The following is a 12,482-nucleotide window of genomic DNA, read 5'->3' as shown; positions in this document are numbered from 1 at the left end:
TCAAAATAAATGTAAAAAGATTATGAGGAATAGGGCCAAATGCTTAATTTAAGAGTGTATCTCACTATAGTTAAGCTGTATTTAAATGTTCAGGAAAAGTTTGTATATATTTTAATTGAAGTTTAATCTCTACTTTCTTTGGCCAAGTGTGGTTAGGCACACAAGGAATTTCTCTTAAGAATTTGAATGATTACATTATTTTGGTTATTTGAGAAATTATTAAAATTATTATGAAGTTATAACATTTATTACATTTAATTTTTAAAAAAAAATTATTAAAATTAAAATGTTAGTAAAATGTATTAAATTTTTATTGGAAAAAGAAAGTTCTCCACAACCCTCTGATTCATACAGACAACGGATTGATCCTCGTTTCTGATCAACGCAACTTGCGATCAAACAAAAAAAAAATCTTGAAAAAAATTAAGGAATTAAGGAGAAACTTCCTAACAGTGAGAACAATTAACCAGTGAAACAGCTTGCCTCCAGAAGTTGTGGGTGCTCCATCACTGGAGGCTTTTAAGAAGAGACTGGGCAGCCGTTTGTATAGAGTCTCCTGCTTGAACATGGGGTTGGACTAGATGACCTCCAAGGTCCCTTCTAATTGTTATTCTGTTTAATTGTGGATGCTCCATTACTGGAGGTTTTCAAGAAGAGATTGGACAACCATTTGTATAGAATCTCCTGCCTGAGCAGGGGGTTGGACTAGAAGACCTCCAAGGTCCCTTCTAACTCTGTTATTCTGCTTGCTTTCTTCCTTCCTTCCTTCCTTCCTTCCTTCCTTCCTTCCTTCCTTCCTCCTCCTCCTTTCTTCCACTTTCTTCTTTCTTCCAAAAGCAACACAACTTATTAAACTTAATTTTATAATTCTACTAACTCCTTCCTTCCTTCCTTCCTTCCTCCCTTCCTTCCTCCTCCTCCTTCTCCTTTTTTCCACTTTCTTCTTTCTTCTGAAAAGCAACACAACTTATTAAACCTAATTTTACAATTCTACTAACTCCTTCCTTCCTTCCTTCCTTCCTTCCTCCTCTTCCTTCTTTTTTCCACTTTCTTCTTTCTTCTGAAAAGCAACACAACTTATTAAACCCAATTTTACAATTCTACTAACTCCTTCCTTCCTTCTTTCCTTCCTTCCTTCCTTCTCCTCCTCCTTTCTTCCACTTTCTTCTTTCTTCTAAAAACAACACAACTTATTAAATTTTACAATTCTACTAACTCCTTCCTTCCTTCCTTCCTTCCTTCCTTCCTTCCTCCTCCTCCTCCTTTCTTCCACTTTCTTCTTTCTTCTAAAAGCAACACAACTTATTAAACCTAATTTTACAATTCTACTAACTCCTTCCTTCCTCCCTCCTCCTCCTTCTTTCTTCCACTTTCTTCTTTCTTCCAAAAGCAACACAACTTATTAAACCTAATTTTACAATTCTACTAACTCCTTCCTTCCTTCCTTCCTTCCTCCTCCTCCTCCTTTCTTCCACTTTCTTCTTTCTTCCAAAAGCAACACAACTTATTAAACCTAATTTTACAATTCTATTAACTCCTTCCTTCCTTCCTTCCTCCTCCTCCTTCTTTCTTCCACTTTCTTCTTTCTTCCAAAAGCAACACAACTTATTAAACCTAATTTTACAATTCTATTAACTCCTTCCTTCCTTCCTTCCTCCTCCTCCTTCTTTCTTCCACTTTCTTCTTTCTTCCAAAAGCAACACAACTTATTAAACCTAATTTTACAATTCTACTAACTCCTTCCTTCCTTCCTTCCTTCCTTCCTTCCTTCCTTCCTTCCTTCCTTCCTTCCTTCCTTCCTTCCTTCCTTCTCCATCACTGGAGGTTTTCAAGAAGAGATAGGACAACCATTTCTATAGGGTCTCCTGCCTAAGCAGGGGGTTGGACTAGAAGACCTCCAAGGTCTCTTCCAGCTCTATTCCGATTGAAATCGTTCCTCGTCAGCCAATTAAGAAAGCCAAAAAGAGATCAGAAAGGATGAAACGTTTTTTTTTTTGCAAGCGTGCAATTCAGGGATCCAGAAGTCATCGCTCCCGTGAGTCAGCCTCATTTCCATGGCTAATTATCAGCGGAAACATTTTCCGAGTGCCTCAGAAATTTGTGGTCCAACAAGTTTCCTTCTCTCCACCCTTTGCGGCTCAGGTGAAGTCAAAAGAAAGCATCACCAAGGTGTATTTATCCAGGGAAACTGCACTTGACTCGGCCGGGGAACGCCGGATTCCCAAATTTTAAGGATTATTTCGTGGGGCGGCCGTATCTTGACTCAGAGGTTTTGATGGAATCAATCCAAGTTTAGCAGAAAGGTGGAATTTATTCTGATTTTCTCCCGATTCCTTTATCAGCTGATGGAGCTTCAGTAAGGAAGGTAACGATGGGCCTTCATCCTTTTGCTTTCTGGAATTTGTAATGTTTTTTCTTTAAATTCTTTTTTTTTTAACTTCCCTTTTTTCTTTTCTTTTTCTGGACTTTATTTTTTAGATTTGGGAGAGATTCAAAGCGGTTAGGGATGTGCTTATTCCTTATTCTTTTTTGTTTACTTTATAGTTCTCGTAGTTGGAATATGGCTTGAATAGCTCTCAACTTGTTGTACCTGATTCAAGGAGGACAGCTCAGCACTTTGCTTTTGAGATGAGAGTTTCTCAGGCTGCCAGGCTTAGAAACAGAAATAGGAAATAGAAATAAATAGAAATAATAACAATATATAGAAATAGAACTAATAGAAGAAGAACTAATAGAAGTTGTATCGACATAATAGAAACAACTAGAAATAGATTAAAATAATAGAAATAGATAGAAATAGAAATATAGAAATTATAGAAATAAATAGAAATAGAAATATGTAGAAATTATAGAAGTAGAAATAAATAGAAATAATGAAAAGAGAATAGAAAAAATAGAATTTGAAGGAGAAAGAAGATACTGTTTATAAAAATAAGAATAAAAAAATTAAGATTTGATTAACAAATATGGAAAAAGAACACTTTGGCAGAAACTAAGTAAAATATATTTGGATATGATGAATTTGATATGATATGATATGATATGTATGATATGATATAATATGATATGATGATATGATATGATATGATATGATATGATAGGATATGATAAATACTCTGTTTCAAAAAATATGTGGATGTGTATTGGGGGGAAACCAATAAAACTTGTCAAAAAAAAAAGAAAAGAAAATAGAAATGAAATAGAAATAATAGTATATTGAGATAATAGAAATAATAGAAATAAATAGAAATAGAAATAATAGAAATAAATAGAAATAGAAATATATGTAGAAATAATAGTTGAAATATACCGAAATAATAGAAATATATATTGTATAGAAATACAAGTAGGCTTCAACTTGCGAACTCTCAATTGAGCCCCAAATTTTCGTCCCTAAGCAGGGACAGTTGCTAAGTGAGTTTTGCCCCACTTTACGACTTTTCTTGTCACAGTTGTTAAACGAATGACTGCAGTTGTTTAATTAGTAACACCGTTTGTAAAGTGAATCCGGCTTCCTCATGGATTTTGCTTGTCAAAAAGTCGCCAGTTGCCAAGGGTCCCAATTTTCATCACCTGACCTGCTGCAACGGTCGTTAAGTGTGAAAAAACGGCCCTACGCAGTGGTGGGTTGCTCCCGGTTCGCGCGAACCGCTAGTGGCAGTGGCGGTAGGCTCCGCCCACCCGCCCAGACGTCATCAAAAACGCTCTGTGCAGAAGTGCCGCGAGCGCGCAATACCGATAGCGAAGCGATTTGAAACCCACTACTGGGTCATACGTCCCTTTTTTCCACGCCGTTGTAACTTTGAACCGTCACCAAATGAACTGTTGTAAGTTGAGGACAATCTGTGATGTGTGAAGAAAGGAAACAACAGACATTCGATTTTGGAAGGGCGTGACTGTCAGGGTTCTCCAAGCAACACCTCAAAAATGACCTCAATTTCCCCAACCTGGAACTTTCCAGGAAGTGGGACTCCAGTTCCCATTCTCCCCACCCTTCGGTTGGGGAATTGGTGACTGGAAGGCTAAAAGGATCACCATCGAAGCTGTGTCATATCCCAAAAGAGGAGGCGGCGAAGAATTTAGAAATTGGTGATGAAACCTTATGTGATCTGAGTGGGCGCCCTCGATTGTGATGTAAACTCAGCCGAGAGGTTGTGTCTTTTTCACTTTTAATGGCATCCTTTCCCCAAATATTAATAAAATATTAAAACCCTGAATGGAGCCTGTAGTACAGTGGACTAAAGCACTGTTATTAACAACTGCTGCTTGCAATTACTGCAAGTTCAAATCTCACCAGGCTCAAGGTTGACTCAGCCTTCCATCCTTTCAACGGTAGGTGAAATGAGGACCCAGATTGTGGGGGCAATAAGCTGACTTTGTATAAATATACAAAAAAGGATGAAGGCTATTGCTTAGCACATTGTAAGCCGCCCTGAGTCTCCGGAGAAGGGCGGCATATAAATTAAAGCAAAAAAATAATAATAATAATTTTAAAATGTTTTTATAATGGTTTTTTAAATGCATTGTAAGATGCCCTGAGTCTCCGGAGAAAGACGGCATATAAATTGAAATAATAATAATAATAATAATAATAATAATAATAATAATAATAATAACATAACAATAGTTGAACACCTGACATAACAAGAGTTGAAAAGAAAAAAGTATGGTTCATTGACATTGCAATACCTGGTGATGCACGGATTGAAGATAAGCAGCAAGAAAAAAATCACAAAGTACCGGGACTTGCAAATTGAAGTTGAGCGACTGTGGAAAAAGAAATCGTGTGTTGTCCCGATTGTAATTGGAGCCCTCGGAGCAATACCCAAAGGGCTACCCCGCTATTTAGAAATTCTAAATTTGCCAGACTTGAACATTTTGACTCTCCAAAAAACCACCTTACTCGGAAGAGCTTACATCCTCCGACGATACCTTAACAGTTCCTAGGTCCTTGGTTAGGACTCGAGCTGCTGAGCTGTTAACCAGCCTCAAAGGCTGTGAATCTCACTAAAGATTAACCAATAAATAATAATAATAATAATAATAATAATAATAATAATAATAATAATAATATGCGTTTGTCAGTCCCAGGCAGGGATAAAACAACTTGATCGGTTTTATAGTGTGGATGGCATTTTCGATACGCTCGGTTTTTGCTGTTTTTTTTTGTTTTTTTTGCAAAAAGGTTTTTTATTTTTTTCCAAACATACAAATTACATCCTTTCGGAACAGAGCTTTGATCCACTTTGTTCAATTTTTAACAAAAACTTATCTATACTATTTTGCCATAGCACTTATTTCTAAATCTTATATCACATATTCAACTAATACCATCTTAAAAAAATTAACACATATTTACTTAATCAAAACAATAACCCTTCTATTAACTCACCTTAATTCTTAATTCAATTAATAACTCATAATACAACAATTCTTACCCTAAATCCTCACTATTAACAATACAATTCAAACATATTTATATATCATTATGCTCATTAAATCTTTATTCCATTATTAATCAAATTTACATCTTATCTTTTTAATTTTAGAAATATAGCAATTTAACATTTAAACATAGTTCTTAGTTCAAATAATGATTTTCAACACAATTTCCCAATTATCCTAAATTCTATCTATCAAACCATACCATTTATATAATACCAATTAAGTAATTTTTGTTTATAAGTCATAATCATATATTGTTTCAGTTTTCTTTTCTTTTTCACTTAGGTAATAGATGCTCAAATTATCACAATTGTTATACATGCTTAAACAATATCCCAATTATTATAGCTATCAATTTTCTAATTTAACCTTTTCTTTTATCCTTCCACTGTTAATCCCAATGTACAAAATACATCTTTATTCCACTGTTGGTTTTTGCTTATTTTTAAGCCGTCCCATGGGCGTCTTAGGGGAGATAAATCCGATTTTAAAGCTTAAATAAATAAAGAAATACGGGTAGTCCTCATTGTACGACCACAATTAAGCCCAAAATTTCTGTCACTAAGCCAGACATTGGTGAAGTTTGCCTCATTTTTAGCACCTTTCATGCCACGGTTGTTAAATGAATCACTGGAGTTGTTAAGGGAGTAACAAGGTTGTTAAGCAAATCCAGCTTCCTCGTTGACTTTGCCCGTCAGAAAAAGGATCACGTAAGACCCCGGGACACTACGACCGTCATAAATATGAGCCACTTGCCAAGCATCCGAATTTTGATCCCGTGACCACGGGGAATGCTGCAACGGTCGTAAGTTTGAACAACGGTCCTAAGTTACTTTTGTTCAGTGCCGTTGTAACTTTGGACGGTCACTAAACAAACTGTTGTAAGTGGAGGACTACCTATATTACATAGTAAACACCTGGATTAACAGGAGGAGAGGGGAGGAGAGGTGGATCTCAAAAGTCTGTTAAATCCACATTTAGCTCACCTGCAAAACAACATCATTATGGAAAAAACAACACACACGTCTGAATCATTTCGCTGTGACACGAGCAATACACACAGATGTATTTCCCGTCATTAATTCGATTCGTCTGGACACTTTGAGATACAATGGACTTTTAGGGGGGCTGTTCAGAGGATGGACAGTCATTTTTTTTGCAGTGGGGTCCTCAGTGCTCTCAGGGCTTGGTGGTTTCCTCGTAGACGTTTTATTACCAAACTAAGTAACATCATCAGTGCTACAGATGCTAGCATTGACGATGTTACCTAGTTGGGTAATGAAACGCCTGCAAGAAAACTACCAAGCTCAGGGAGCATCAAGGACCCCACATTTGTCGTCGTTGTCGTCCTCCTCCTCTTCCGTCACCGCAAATCCCGTTTCCTTCTAGAATGGATGATGTTACTAAGTTGGGTCATGAAACGTCTGCAAACAGCCAAACTCAGAGAGCATCAAGGACTCCACAGTCGTCATCCTCCTCCTCCTCCTCCTCCCTTCTTCTGGCACTGATAAGGTTCCCTAGTTGGGTAATGAAACATCTGCAAGAAAACCGCCAAGCTCAGAGTGCACCAAGGACCCCACAATTCTCCTCCTCCTCCTCCTCCTCCTCCTCCTCTCCGCAAACCCCATTTCCTTCTAGGATGGATGATGTTACTAAGTTGGGTTATGAAACGTCTGCGAACAACCAAGCTCAGAGAGCACCAAGAATTTCACAATCCTCCCCTCTCCTCACTCCCTTCCATCACTGATGACGTTACCTAGTTGGGTCGTGAAATGTCTGCAAGAAAACCGCCAAACTCAGAGAGCGCCAAGGACCCCACGGTCTTCCTCCTCCTCCTCCTCCCCCCAGATCTCTCTTCCTTCTAGTACTGATGATGTCTGCAAACCGGAAAATCAGAGTGGGATTTCTAGTCCAACTCCCTGCTCAAGAAGGAGACCCAATGGCCTAACCTTTTTGCCATCGCGTGCCAAAAGTCGGGGGAACGGGGGGGGGTCGTGCGTGTGCGTGCCCACACCCATAATTCTATGCGCCCCACCCCCACGCATATGCGTGTGACTCCCCCACGCTCCCCCACACTTTTGGCACATGACGGCACGGTGGGCCTGGTAGGCCAATTTTTCGACCTCCCCAGGCTCAAGAGCCTTTCTAGGAGCTTGGGGAGGGTGAAAACGGCCTTCCCCACCCCTCCTGGAGGCCCTCCGGAGGCCGGAAACGGCCCGTTTACCAACTTCCAGTCCCCCGGAGGGCCTTCAAAGGTGGTGGGGAAGGCCTTTTTTTTTTTTTTGAATCATAATATATAATATATAACAATATACACAATACAAACAATCAACGAGTGCTCCCCCACCCCTCGGGATCATTCCTGCTTCCAAAATCTCAAAGCTTCTTCTTGGGAAATTTGGAGTAAATATAAAGGGAGGTTGTTTCCGAAGAATTTTCCATTATCACCGGTAATAATTTTGGAAAAGTTCCCAGGGAATTTGAAGAATAAAGTGAATGAAATGTTAAAAGAGAAAAATAAAATGAAATTAAGGGAATGGTTAGGAGGAATGAGGACACGTGGGGAATTGGAAGAGGTTCTAGGAGGGAAACGGTTGTCTTGGTTAAATTACAGCCAAGTGGAACAATGGACTAAAAATTGGATAAGAGAAAATGGAGAGTGTAGAGTTAACGAGGTTTGAGGAATTAATTGAAAAAAAATCAAACTGTAAAGGAAGAAAATAAACGGATAAAAGGCTTAATGAGTGGAATCTATAAAATATTGTTGGAGGAAGAGGAGAGGGGAAATTTAGGAAAGACGGTATGGGAAACCCGATTTGAAGATACAAATAGGGCAACAGAGTTGGGACAGAATTTGGCAACAAAGAGTGTTGAGAAATATGTCAGTAAGAATAAAAGAGGATTACTACAAAATGGTATGGAGGTGGTACTTAACTCCGGTTAGATTAAGCAATATGAATCAGCACTATTCAGATAACTGTTGGAGAGGTTGTGGGGAAAAAGGAACATATTTACATATGTGGTGGGAGTGTAAATTGGTGCAAAAATTGTGGGAGATGGTGTTTAAGGAGATAGAAGAAATTGTAGGAATAAAGGTAGAAGAGGCACCAAAGGTAGCATTACTCTCACTATTGGAAGATATAAAATGTAAAAAAAGAGACTAAAGAATTGATAATAAATTTGTTGACCGCAGCAAGGTTAATGATTTCTAGGAACTGGAAGACACAAGGTGATTATTGTTTGGAAGAATGGGATAAGGAAGTATGGGATATTGCCATAAATGATAAATTGACTTGTAATATTAAAGTAAGGAGGGGCATAATGAAAGTAAACGAATTCAATGGAATCTGGAAACAGTTCCTAATATATGTGTTTTCTGGAGGAAGAGGGATACCACCACCAGAAGAAGCCATTTTCACTCTTCTCAGGCTCCTAGAAAGGCTCTGGAGCCTGGGGAGAGCAAAAAAACAGGCCTTCCTCACACACATACACCCAGGCCCTCCGGAGGCAGGAAACAGTCTGTTTCCCTACTTCCGGTGGGCCCAGAAAGCCCGAAAATCAGCTGTAATGTAGGTAGGTAAGCGGGTCCAGCTGGATGATCACTGAAGGGCCCTCTTTATTCATAGTATTGTAAGAAAGGACATGTGCTTGTTTGACGGAAGCCAATTATCTCCAGTTGAAAGGAGAGAATTCCTTTGAAGTAGAAACATTCAGAGAGGGGCCCCTCAGTTGTCAGAGATAAGAGACATTTGGTGATATACAGTTTGAAGGTTAAAGAGATCAAAGGATGGCCACATGTAATATCAACAAGAGATAATTTGAATCTATGCTTCAGTAATTGGCAAAGAGAAATGTAAAACTTAGTAATTGGGAAGTGTCAATTAAATATGACAAATGTATATGATCACATAAACTGCTGAGTTAACAGAATCTTTTGTCTTAGAAGAGTATAAAAACCATTGTAGCTAATTTCTGTCTTTGTTCAATGCTTCATGTACAGAGCTTTGAACCTATTGCGCAATATACAATGTCTCTGGCTAACCCTGAAAAGTTGTGTTGGTCTTATTAAAGCCACAACAGCTGGGCGGCGCACGCATGCACGCCGGAGCTGGGCTCACGTGCCCACCGATATGGCTCCGTGTGCCACCTGTGACACGTGTGCCATTGGTTGGCCATCATGGGCCTATGCCATTGTGGACGAAAGGCCGTCCAATCTCTTCTTTAAAAAATCTCCCGTGGGCATCAAAAGGCTGCACAGTTCGAACGTGAACTTTTTATTTTATTTTACACACGTCACATCTGTGTGAATTGTCGTCCGTTTGGACGGACAACAAGGTGGTCTCTCGCGTGAAAATCTTCAGGTTTTTCGATTCCCACGATCCTTTATCGTCGCTTATCCCGGATGGGAACTAAAGATGGGAACTAAAATCCCTGTGCCGGTTTCGGCAAAGCCATCCATGGTAGGTTATTAAGGAAACCATCCTGTCTCAAATCTCAAAGAAGCCTAACCTGGCTTGAACTTAAGTCACAGTGACGCAACTCTGGGAAATTTACACCAGGAGTGAGAGAGAGAGAGAGAGCTAGGAAGAGTATTAAGGAAAGCTACGCAAGTGATCTCGGGATCAAGCCATGTATGTGGGAGGTAGGAGTAATCCTGGCAGCCATGCCCTTCTGGAAGGTGATCTTCTGAAGGTGTGGAAACAGGACAGGACAGGAAAACAGAGTGGGAAGGGACCTTGGAGGTCATCTAGTCCAACCCCCTGCTCAGGCAGAAGAACCTATGTCATTTCAGACAAGTGGCTGTCCAGTCTCTTCTCAAAAACCTCCAGTGATGAAGAACCCACAACTTCTGGTGGCAAGCAGTTCCACTGGTTAATTGTCCTCACTGTTGGGAAGTTTCTCCTTAATTCCAGGTTGCTTCTCTCCTTGGTGAGTTTCCATCTGTTGCTTTTTGTCCTGCCTTCGGGTGCTTTGGAGAACAGGTTGATCCCCTCTTCTTTGGGGCAGCCCCTCAAAGATTGGAAGGCTTACTAGCACTGATGATGTTACCTAGTTGGGTCACGAAACGTCTGCAAGAAAACCACCAAACTCAGAAGGCACCAAGGAGCCCCTCAGATATTCAGATGCTGGGATGGGTCTCCACCAAGATCCTGTGTCTCTCTAGGTAGGGAAAGTTGGACTCAGGAGAAGAAGAAATCCGCACCTTCTTAAGTGTATTGGAAGTCCTAGATTTCCGACCACGGCTGGGGCCCAGAATTTTCGTTGCTAAGCAGAGCGGTTATGAAGTGGAGAGGAAGAGCATTGGTGCTTTTGAGCTTTGGTGTTGGAGAAGGTTTCTGGGAAGCCCGAGGGCAACCATGAAAAGAAACCGATGGGTCATGAAAGAAATCAACCCCCTTTCCCTCCTCTCCCCTCTCTTCCCTGTCCTGGCCTTTCCCTGTCCTATCTTTCTCTTCCCTCCCTCCTTTCCTTCCCTTCCTTTTCTCTTCCCTCCCCTCCCTCCATTTCCTTTCCTTCCCTTCCCTTCCGTCCCCTTCCCATCCCTTCCCTCCCTCCTTCCCTTCCCTTCGCTTCCCTTCCCTTCCCTCCTTTCCTTTCCTTCCCTTCCCTTCTTTCCTTCCTCTTCCCTTCCTCCGTTTCCTTTCCTTCACTTCCCTCTTCCTTTCCTTTCCTTTCCTTCCTTTCCTTCCTTTCCTTTCCTTCCATTCCCATCCCTTCCCTTCCCTTCCCTCCCTCCCTACTTTCCTTTCCTTCCTTTCCTTTTCCCTCCCTCTGTTTCCTTCCCTTGCCTTCCCTCTTCCTTCCCTTGCCTTCTCTCCCCCTCCCTCCCCTCCCTCTTTTCCTTCCCTTCCCTCTTCCTTCCCTCCCCTTCCTCTTCCCTCCCCTCCCTCCTCCTTTCCTTCCCTTCCCTTCCCTCCTTTCCTTTCCTTTCCTTTCCTTTCCTTCCCTTCCCTTTCCTCCTTTCCTTTCTTTCCTTTCTTTTCCTTTCCTTCCCTTTCCTTTCTCTATATTTTCCTTTCCTTTCTTTTCCTTTCCTTTCTCTATATTTTCCTTTCCTTTCTCTATATTTTCCTTTCTTTTCCTTTCCTTTCTCTATATTTTCCTTTCCTTTCCTTTCCTTTCTCTATATTTTCCTTTCCTTTCCTTTCCTTTCCTTTCCTTTCCTTTCCTTTCCTTTCCTTTCCTTTCCTTTCCCTGCCCCTCCTCTCTTTCCCCTTTCCTTCCACCCATCTGAAAGCCTGCTGGCTGGGGATTCCTGGGAGCTGAAGTCCACCCAACAAAGCAGTTGAGGTGGATAAACAAGCTTAACATTTAATTTTATCTCGCCTCCCTACCTGTTTTTATTAAACAGCCTTGTTTATTTGAGATAATCTTAATTTGTTTGTTTTTAAACAGGATGAATTGTGTTCCTAGACATAATGGTTGCTAGCCTGGGTGGTACGTATACATTAGACAGGATGAGATATAAATGTTTATAAAGTAAAGTTAAAGCCATCCAGTCACGCCTCGCTCTTATTAATTACCCATTCTTTCTGCCTTGTTGATGAGGATGTGCAAATTGAGATCAGGTTGCTGTCAAAATACACAAATGGCACGAAATTTAATTTAGTTTCTCTGCATCAGCCAAATCCCCGTTTCCAGCTCGGGATGCAATTTGTGTTAAATGAGTAATTTTCTTTGTGGATCTATTTTTTTTTTAATTTATTTACACTTTATTGATTTTTTTTTACACAGATAAAATATAATAACAATTCTGTTTGACATCGGTTTCGCAGTGTTTGTACATATATACATGAAAAAAATATCTGGTGTCATTTATGCTATACATTTCTAATTAATTTCTACACCTTTTACTCCTTCCTTGATTCTATCATTTATCCATTCGTACCATCTTCCCCACACAGTATCATAATCTGAATTTTCATCATTATTTATCTCGTGCGTTAATTTACTTATCTCTGCACACTCTAATATTTTGCTAATTATAAGGTCATCTGGTGGTAGGTCTTTCTTTTTCCAGTATTGAGCGTACGCCA

The 12,482-nt window shown here is 40.0% G+C and overlaps 1 protein-coding gene across 1 annotated transcript in view; it reads left to right on the top strand.

Annotated features, from left to right (window-relative positions):
• Window positions 1-2,159: 2,159 nt before the first annotated feature.
• TRPV3 (transient receptor potential cation channel subfamily V member 3) overlaps window positions 2,160-12,482 on the top strand; it is an 86,313-nt gene continuing 75,990 nt past the window's right edge. Inside the window, exon 1 of the mRNA XM_087883470.1 lies at window positions 2,160-2,365. The gene's annotated coding sequence lies outside the window, so the exon portion shown is untranslated. The remainder of the gene's footprint in view (window positions 2,366-12,482) is intronic.

The sequence above is a fragment of the Pantherophis guttatus genome, chromosome 1 (genome assembly GCF_059756535.1).
Source record: "Pantherophis guttatus breed Tessera chromosome 1, ASM5975653v1, whole genome shotgun sequence".
Lineage (NCBI taxonomy): Eukaryota > Metazoa > Chordata > Lepidosauria > Squamata > Colubridae > Pantherophis > Pantherophis guttatus.
This window is presented reverse-complemented; position numbering and strand designations above follow the sequence as displayed.